This window comes from Furipterus horrens, unplaced genomic scaffold (assembly GCF_987537825.1).
Source record: "Furipterus horrens unplaced genomic scaffold, mFurHor1.1.pri manual_scaffold_3, whole genome shotgun sequence".
NCBI lineage: Eukaryota > Metazoa > Chordata > Mammalia > Chiroptera > Furipteridae > Furipterus > Furipterus horrens.
In genome coordinates this window covers 182772764-182782199 of record NW_028327173.1, presented here as the reverse complement: position 1 = coordinate 182782199, position 9436 = coordinate 182772764, and the positions used below count along the sequence as shown (strand labels likewise).

The 9436-nt window shown below is 42.8% G+C and overlaps 1 long non-coding RNA gene across 1 annotated transcript; it reads left to right on the top strand.

Moving 5' to 3' along the window:
* The first annotated feature begins 563 nt into the window (after positions 1-563).
* On the top strand, positions 564-8817 carry LOC150016905 (uncharacterized). The gene is made up of 2 exons (XR_016510076.1): positions 564-668; positions 8357-8817. It is a non-coding gene; the product is annotated as an uncharacterized LOC150016905 (long non-coding RNA).
* Positions 8818-9436: the final 619 nt, after the last annotated feature.

Sequence of the window (9436 nt, the reverse complement as noted above, 5' to 3'; positions counted from 1 at the left end):
AAGCTATGTTAACTCTGAGCAGACGTGAGAGGCACCCTTCCAGTATCTGGAACATCCTTTCCTAGAACTGCTCTCAGTCCTGTGGCCAAATCACTGCCACAGTGTTCTTCAATCATGAGAACTGGATTAACTTAAATAAGCGGTTCTAAACCTTTAAGGTGTGTCAGAATCACCTAAAGAACTTTTTCTTTTTCTGGACTTATTCAGAGATTACAGTTAAGTTAGTGTGGGGTAGGGCTGAAGTATGGATATTTTTTCAAAGTTCCCTATGTGTATAAGTTGATAAAAATTACTTTGGAAAACAGTTTGGCTGTGTATGTTTCCTGTTCCTTCTGTAACAAAGTATCACAAATCTTCTGGCTGAAAAAATAAATATTCCTCCAATTCCAGAGGTGTCCACTTGAGCAAGAGAGGATTAGGGCATGACAAGAGCAGCTGCCTATATGGAGACAGCCTTCCTGTGCGTGGACGAAGCCAAACCATAGATGCGCCTCTGCACTGCGGCCGAGGGTCAGCCAGCTCGCGTCCCACGCTTCCCACCGTTCAGCGAGTGCGCGCCACTGCGCCTGCGCCACACTGCTCAGTGGCGACAGGAGAGGTTCTTTACTGGGGTCTTTGCTGTGCGATGCTGCAGGCGGAAGAGGACGAAGATGACGCGGTGTAACTCGGTGAGGACTGGCTGGCGGTAATGATTGGCTGGTGGAAGGAGTCGTTTCACATTGCGCCTTCGTGCGGGGCAAAGAACCCGAGGAAGAAGGGGTCCAGCCTCGATTTCAGCCTTTTGGAGCCAAAGCTGGAGGGGTGGTCTCGCGGAAAAGCAGTCTCGCGAGAGCAAGGCTGTCTTCCGGACGGCCCGGTGCGGGAGTGGGTGTGTCCCCGTGGGCCCAGGGAGCGGAGGTTTTTCGGTAGAGATCTGTTCGGCTCCGCTACAGGAGACATTGGTGCAGCAGCGGGCTTGCCCGCCGAAGTTAAGCCTGTGGAGTGGGGTCGGCTTCCGGCCTTCTCGCCTACCCGGCGGTCAGACTGGTGTTGGGGGCCCCGGGCCCCATCCCAATTCTGAGTCGGAGGGTCTGGGTGGCGCCGGTAACTTTTAAAAGTCTCAGGTGGCTGGTGGTTGGCCACGATTGAAACCCAGCCCACTGTTTTAGGCCGGAGTTGGCCAGTTCAGGGGCAGGGGTCATCAGCTTGGCAAAACTCGATTTTGTCAGATCCCCATTTACATCTATTGAACTTGAGTCATTAACAGTGTTATTGAAACGTAATTTACATACCATCAAATTGACTGACCTGTGTTAGATGTTCAGTTCATGACATTAAGCAGGGAATTGGAGAATCTTTGGAGAATTTTTTTGTCTGGTAGTTGGCATTCTCAAAATTTGTTCAGGTGGACATTTTTGAGACACAGCATGAGAGCCTCTAAAAATGTACACTCAAATCATATACCTGAGATGGTGAAATTAAAAGAATCAAAGGAGATTTTCCTTAGAAGTTGCAGGCAGTGAAGCTGTGTCTTGTAATACCAAATAGATAATGACCATTTCAACTGTCTTGTTTGCTGAGGAATGTGACAGAGCCTCATTTTATAGTTGAGGACAATGACTTTGAAGGGTAAGTTGCCTGAAGCTGCTGTAGCTGTGCCTGGGCTGTGACCCAACCCTGGATACTTTATCTCCAAGTTTATTGCCTTGGATGTTCGGGTGGTGGGTAATGCCAAGAGAAGAAAGTGCAGAGAAAAGGTTTCTATTTTTACTTTCCCAAGGGAGGAAAAGGGCTAGGTGCGGAGAAATCCACCAGCACCAGCTCTAAGGGGTAGGGGCTTTGAGCTTTTATTAGGTGATGGGGTGGTTGTAGAGTAGGATGTTTCGCTTGGTCTTGTATAGGCTGTAACATGTTTTCAGGGTTATCTTAGGGCGCAGGGGTCTGGTCTAGTTGTGCTCTGGAATACCCTGTTTTGTAAGTTCCGGAACTTCTGCACCTTCAGGGCGCTTCCAGTAATTTTCTAGTTCTAAGAATAAAGGCTTATAAAACAATTAGGGTCAGCCATGCTTTATGGGGTCCAGCTAGGTCTGGGAAAGAGGGCCTGAAAAAGGGGGCTTTTGTCCTGTTCTTGCCACCTCAACAGCTTGGTTTTTTATTGTAACATCTCTGAATGTATTGTATACTTTTATTTATTGAGCAAATAATTGAGTGGCTACTATGTCATCAACAACAACAAAATAACACTACTCTGGATGCTAGAGATACTGTAGTGAACCTACAACCTAGGTATATGCCCTGACTGGGAATCAAACCTGCAACCTTTCTGTGTGTGGGATGTTGCTCCAACCAACAGAGCCACCCAGCTGAGGCTAAATTCAATTTTCTTAATAATTACAAAGCAATTAAGATGATTTAATATTAAATTAGTTGTGGTCGGCAGCCGTCCGTCTCGAGAGACGATGGTGTAGCTTCTTAAGAGTCTATCTGCACCGCCGAGAATGGCTGTGCAGTCCGACTCGGGAGTGACACGGTATCTGTCTCCTCCCGTGTTGAATCGACATCTTGCTATGACACTGGAGTGTCCTCTCCAGTGAAGCTGAAGCTACAGAGCCTGGGCAGGGTGATATGGAGGGTCTGCTGTTGCCCATGCAGCAGACCCCCCCTCTCTTCGCAGCTGAAGGGTCCAAGGGAAAGACGGAGTCAATACAGCTTGGCTTCAGGTGCGCCGCAGGAGTTGCCGGTGTTGACAACAACGTCAAACCGCCTTAGGGACTCCGGCTCCGGATTTTCTGTCGGGGTTTACTCCCTTAGCCTTTCCCCTGAAGAGGTATGCCGCAAGGCAGCGGAGGTTTTTTGGAATCAGAGTTTTCCTTCTCTGATGTGCCCTGACTGGAAGATCGAACCAGCGACACTTAGCTCGCAGGCCGACGCTCAATCCACTGAGCCAAACCAGCCAGGGCAGGGGCTTATATATTGAAATGCTAATGCCCAATGCGATGGTATTGGGAGATTGGAGCTTTGGAGGCTGGTGATTAGGTCATAAAGGAAGAGAACTCAAGAATGGGATTAGGGCTCAGAAGTGCAAGTTCCCATTTTCAGTTTTGATGTAAATCTGTGGCTTATGTTTAGCTAAGATATTGTGGCCAAATCATTTTTCAACAAGCTAAAGTGTCACTGTTGCTATGAAGTCATTGTTGTCCATTTGGCAAATCTTAATCACATTCAATGGCCTGAAATGCTTAGTGAATACAACTTCTGAATATTTAAAAATGTTTTAAGTATCGACCTACAGCAGACCACTTCTATAATAAAAGATTTTCCCTAATTTCATTTGTGAGTAGATATTTGTACATAAATGTTTATTTGACAAATGAAATATGATAGTTTGATTCTTCAAAGGCAATTTACAGACAGACTTGCTTTTGGATAATCAGAGATAAGACGGCCTCGGCCTCACCCCGACTGGGAGACAGTGAATCAGAAAGAGCTGGACTATACTGGGGGCTGGTTCCTGAGGATCAGAAGGAAGGTCAGTTGGTTCGCTCCTCAGCATGTGTTTGAATTCACAGATAAAGGAGTATGTGGAAGAGAAACACTGCAAGCAAGGAATATAAATATGCATTCAAATAATGACTTTAATAATTAAGTTATGCCTTCAATTCTTTCTGACAAGAATGCCACACCCATTTCTCATAGATTAATTGATTGGTCCAGTAATCTGAAATAAATGGCCTGAGATTGTGAGTTTACACTTTAAAATCTTTTCAATTTAATCAGAGAGACCATATAACACACACACACTTGTATGAAGTAAATATGGCTATTCGAGCAAATAAAAGTCCATGTTCTATTTTTTCCTAATAATTTCCCCCTTCTGTATTCACATAGCTTTATAGCAGTGTTTTCATAAACAATGGATTGCCATATACCTAGAATTGGCTTATGATTCATAGCACAGGCGTGAGATTTCTTGAAGTCTCCAATATTAATCATAATTGATTATATCATTGTGCAATAGCCAGCAGAGAATGTAGAAATGAGGGGAAAATGTAGGCTTTTATAATGTAAAGCGAAATCATTTTACTAGCTGGGAATCAAACAGGAAGTTTTGAAATGTCAAGAGGCCCAAATATGAATTTCAGTTAGAGTCTTATAAAATAAGTTCTCCTCTTAATGCATTTTAGTATGATTTTATTTATATTAGCAGATTCTAACCCAATAGTGCTCCATAATTATTTTAAAATCAATCCCTAAATCAATATCCTTTCTCTGTAATTTTAGCATTCTTGAGTCTCCTAAGCACAGCTGCAGGTTGAAATGATTTTAGAGAGCTGTGAGCAAAAATGCAATACAAGAAAATGGCTTCATTTTGCAGGGAAGGGCATACTAGGTTATTGACAGAGAATGACAAGACACTTGGAAACAGGAATAAGATTGAATTCTTAAGAATTTCAAATGCACCATCAATGATATTTTAAAATCAATATGCCATTTTTGTTACATCGAATACGGACTTTCAAAGATAAAGACAAAATGGAAAGATGTAATACTGCTTTGTTTAGCCCTGCCAAAGCAAGTGGAAATGCAGTATGTAAAAGTACCTGCGAATCTCTTGAAAGGGGCAAACTGAAGTTTTATGTAATTTTACCTTTAGAAAAGGGTGTTTATAATTGTATATTAAATACTATTGCAATGCACATGGTGCTAATTTTCATCTTGGAACATTTTACTATCTTTTTATTGTTGTTTTGGGGTTTCCATGGGTTTTCCATAATGGCTTTTGGCTGGATACAAACTTAGAGGTTACTTTATTCTGCATTCAAATACAGGATTTCTAAGCAGTCCTGAACAGATCTCAAGGAATTGGTTTCCTAAGTGTAGCAGATACCTTTGCTTCCTTACCCAACATCATTTCCATTTTCTTTGCTGCTAGGGTACCATACTGCATTTTGCTAGGATTTCACCCTTTCTTTGCCGTACTGTCAGAGAAAGATAAATCCTGTACAAGCTAGTTGAGGCAACCCTTTTCCTTGGTAGTGACTGGTTCAGAGGTGTAAGTGTGAACCAGTTTGGTCAAGGAGACATGAGAAATATGCTGGAGGAACTTCTGGGAAGTTTTCTTTGCTCAAAAAATAATGCAGGGAGAATATGATTTTCTTTTCTGCTGAATATCGTGTATAAATGTGACTTGAACTGCTAGGGCTCTCTAGAATCATGGGTGAGCTGCTGACCTGAGGACCGAGGATGGCGGAGCAGAAGATGGAAAGAAAAGACTCAATGATGATGCTGAGCTTCTGAGTTTGGAATGAAATTGGAACTGCCCTACATTCAACACTTGTAAGTGAGATGTTACATTTCCTCTGTTTAGGCCACTTGAGTTAAGATTCTTTACTCCCTGCCAGTGAGAAAGTCCTGTTTAGACACACTGCATCTCCCTCCACAACTAAGAAGGAATACAGCTACCTCAAAACTAGAAACAACCAGAAGTTCCAGAAAATCAAACTACATGGAAGTCCAGCAAACAAAGATATAAAGAAGAAATACTCATCCAGACAGGTAGGAGGGGCGGAGCCAGGGCAGACAGGACGTGGTGTGGTGGTGGCAGCAGCGGCGGCAGTGGCAGGCCGGCAGAAAGCATGATCACACTTTTTAAAAAGTCAGGAGGGACACCTGGGGAGCGTTCGCAGCTCCTCACCGGACCTCACAGCTCACAGTCCCAGCACTGGGGAAAATCAAGCCTCATTGCTTCTGACTGTGCAGACCAGTGGGAGTTGGGGCGGAGGCAGAAACTGCCAGTCTCTCAGCAGAGTCCACTGGTTTAAAGGGCCCCCATGGTCCTAGAATGTCTGCAGACCATCCACTCTGGGAATGACAGCCAGGGCAATAGCTAGAGAGGTGCCAGTCCGGTGCAGAAGTGGGAGAGGTGCCTGGAAAAGGGGCGAGTGCTGGGCTGGCGGCATTGTTCCCTCTCGGACCCCCTCCCCCACATACAGTGCCACAACGTGGTGAAACAGGTCGCCCTGCACTGACGAATCCCTAAGGCTCCGCCCCTTACAACATAACAGAAGCGATATAGCTCTACCTGGGACTCGGAGACAAACAAACACAGGAGACTGTCAGAATGAGGAGACAGAAGTATGGCCCAAAAGGGGGAATGGATCAAAGTTCCAGTGGGAGAAACGAGGAGATAGCCAACCTAACAAATGAGGAGATAGACAACCTAACAGATGCAGAATTCAAAACACTGGTGATAAAGACGCTCACAGGCTTGACAGATATGCTTGAGTACAGCAAACACATAAGAAGTGAAGGCTATGCTAAGTTAAACGAAGGAAAATCCACACAAAACCAATGGTAAAGGGAAGGAAACCAGGGTTCAAATCAATGATTTGGAACATAAGGAAGAAAAAACCAGTCAACAAGTGCAGAATAAGGGAGCAAGAATTGAAAAAAAATGAGGAAAACTTCCCAAATTTTGCGAAGGAGATGGACATACAGGTCCAGGAAGCACAGAGGGTCCTGGGTGAGCTGGACCCAAAGGGGACCACACCAGAATGCATCATGATCGAGATGCCAAAGGTGAAAGATAAAGAGAGAGTCCTGGGAGCAGCAAGAGAGAGGCGGAGAGTTGCCTACAGGGGGGTGCCTATAGGACTATCGGCTGATTTCTCAGAGGACACTTTGCAGGCAGGAAGGGACTGGCAAGCAGTATTCAATGTGATGAAAGGCAACCTGCAACCAGGATTACTCTATCCAGCAAGACTATCATTGGAATGGAACGACAGATGAAGTGCTTCCCAGACAAGGTAAAGCTAAAGGAGTTCATCATAACCAAGCCATTATTATATGAAATTTCAAAGGGACTTACTTAAGAAAAAGATCAAAACTATGAACACTAAAATGACAACAAACTCAAAACTATCAACAACTGAATCTAAAAAATAAAAACAAAATCCAACTAAGCAAACCAGAATAAGAACAGAATCATAGATAGGTATGGGGATCATGTGGAGGGTTATCAGCTGGGAGGGGGAGGAGGAGAGGAGAAATGGGGAAATGGTGCAGGGATTAAGAAGCATAATCAGTTGGTACAAAATAGGGAAGTTAATAATAATATAGGAAAGGGTGAAGCCAAAGAACTTATATGCCTGACCCATGGACATGAACTAAGGAGGGTGGGATTGCTGGAGGGAAGGGGGGTTACTGGGCAGAGGGGAGCAAAGCGAAAAACAAATTGGAACTACTATAACAACATAATCAATAAAATATACTTTAAAAAAAAAAGAAAAGTCCTGTTAAAATAATATTATACCACAGTGCCCTTGGCTTATGTAACATCATTTACTAGATAACATACTCTTTTAAGTAGCAATGGATATCAATTATGGGGACTCTCTTTATGTACCTTAGCGAGTCTAGAAATGCCTGGTAATTCTACTTTCACACTATTGTAATAGAAGAGTTTGGCAATAATAGCTACCGTTTACTGAACACCTGTTGTTTGTCAAGTACTGTGCCAAATGCTTTAGGTACATTATCTCAGCTAATTCTCATAAAATTCCTAGATATTATCCCCCCACCTTTTGTTTAATAAATAAGAAATCAAGTTTAAGAAGTTTAAACCACTTGCTCAATGTAAAAAAAAAATCAAAAAATTAGGAAGAAGTTGAAAAGGACTAAACAGAAGTCTGTAATTCAACTTGTGGTCCTGACTTTGCTGATTTCTTTTATTGAGCATGATGTACTCAATCATTAAGAATAAAAGATAAAAGGGGGTAAAGTCAAAATTGCTTTGTAATTTTAGAAAATTCTCAGGACTTTGTACCTAGGAGGAAAAAGTCCATGGCAAAGGACTATAGAAAGCAAGCAGCTAAGGATGCTGTTGCTATTGTTTCCAAGTGATGTGCACTGGTGAGAAGGAGAGATGGTTGTGATGGGAAGAGTCACATGGGGTGATGTTTAAAGAGCCTGAGCTCTGATGCCTGGGTTGTGTCAGTGAATGCTTTACAGTGCCTGGGCCATCAGGTTGGAGAACCAGGAGTCAGTCCATGGATTCGTGCTGTTGTTGCAGGTGAACTCTTTGAGGATGAAAACTGAGAGGAGAGAATCGTGGAGGGAGACTACTAAATTGAGTTTTCTCCTCAAAATCAAAGGGAGTAACAGTTGGTAGGGTATGGGAGAGGTGTATCATTTAACATAATATTCTGGATTTAGACGAAACTGAACCCATGTCAGGCTTTATGGAAGCATATTCTTAGGTCCTAGGGATGATCTAGCCAAGATCTCAATTCAGGATTTTTTAAAAGAGAGAAATAGACTCTCTCAGCCCATAAATTCCATGAAACAGACTGATTAATTCTCTCTTCGTGTCTTTCAGGATGGCAACGTCAAGTACTCCAGTTTCATTCAAGTTTCTGTTAAAAGTTCTGAAAAAAAATATTGAACCATCATATACCGGAAATAGCTGGATATTGAAATATGTTTCTTAACATTGCCCATTTCTGTCTTTATCTCCACAAAATACATTGGGAATGGGGGTAGACTTGCAGATTCTATCAACAATGACAAAAGGCCAGAAGGATCTGCAACACATCAGGAAAAAGCTGGAAGTGAATGAAACTGGTCAAGGAAAGAAGTGGACCACAGCCCTGTCTTCCCTGCATAGAGAACAGATGTAGCTTGGTCCCAGAAGCAGATGAAATTCTACCTTGAACAGCAACTTCAGCCTGTGCCTGAGAGTTCTAGAGCTCTTCCTAACTGCTGATCCTATGAATCTCAGACTAGCGTAGCCAGCCAATTGCATAGACTGATTCCTTGCAATAAATATCTTAATATATATCTCCTACTGGTTTTGATTCTGCTTGAGCCCTGACTGACACACAGTGACAAAGAGAGACTCTTTTTTTTTTGCCTTTATAAGAGGAACTTTTATTGTTAATTATTTACCTTAACAGTTTCAGAAAGAGGGACAGATTAGCTCAGTCCAACTGATTGGCAGTTGGCAAAATCTAGTGAAGCAAGTGTTCTGATTGCTAAGGATTTAATTTGGAGGCTTTTCAAAGAGAGACTCTTAAACGCAGCCAGAAAAGAACTCTGGCCAGTGTGGCTTGGTTGGTTGGAGCATTGTCCTATAAACTGAAAGGCTGAGGGTTTGACCCCCAGTCAGGGCACATATCTAGGTTGTGGTTTAGTCCTCACTTGGGGTGTGTGCAGAAAGCGACCGATTGATATTTCTTTCCCTTTCTCCCTCTACTTTCCTATCTCTCTTAAGAGCAATGAGAAAATGTTGGGTAAGGATTTTAAGAAAAGAACAGCTAGAAAATAAGAATGACAGCAGATTTATCGTTAAAACATGCAAGTGAGAGATAGTGGAGCAAAATCTGTAAGGTACAAAAACAAAACAAAACAAAAAAACAAAACTGTCAACCGAAACTATATAATCAGTACAAGTATCTTT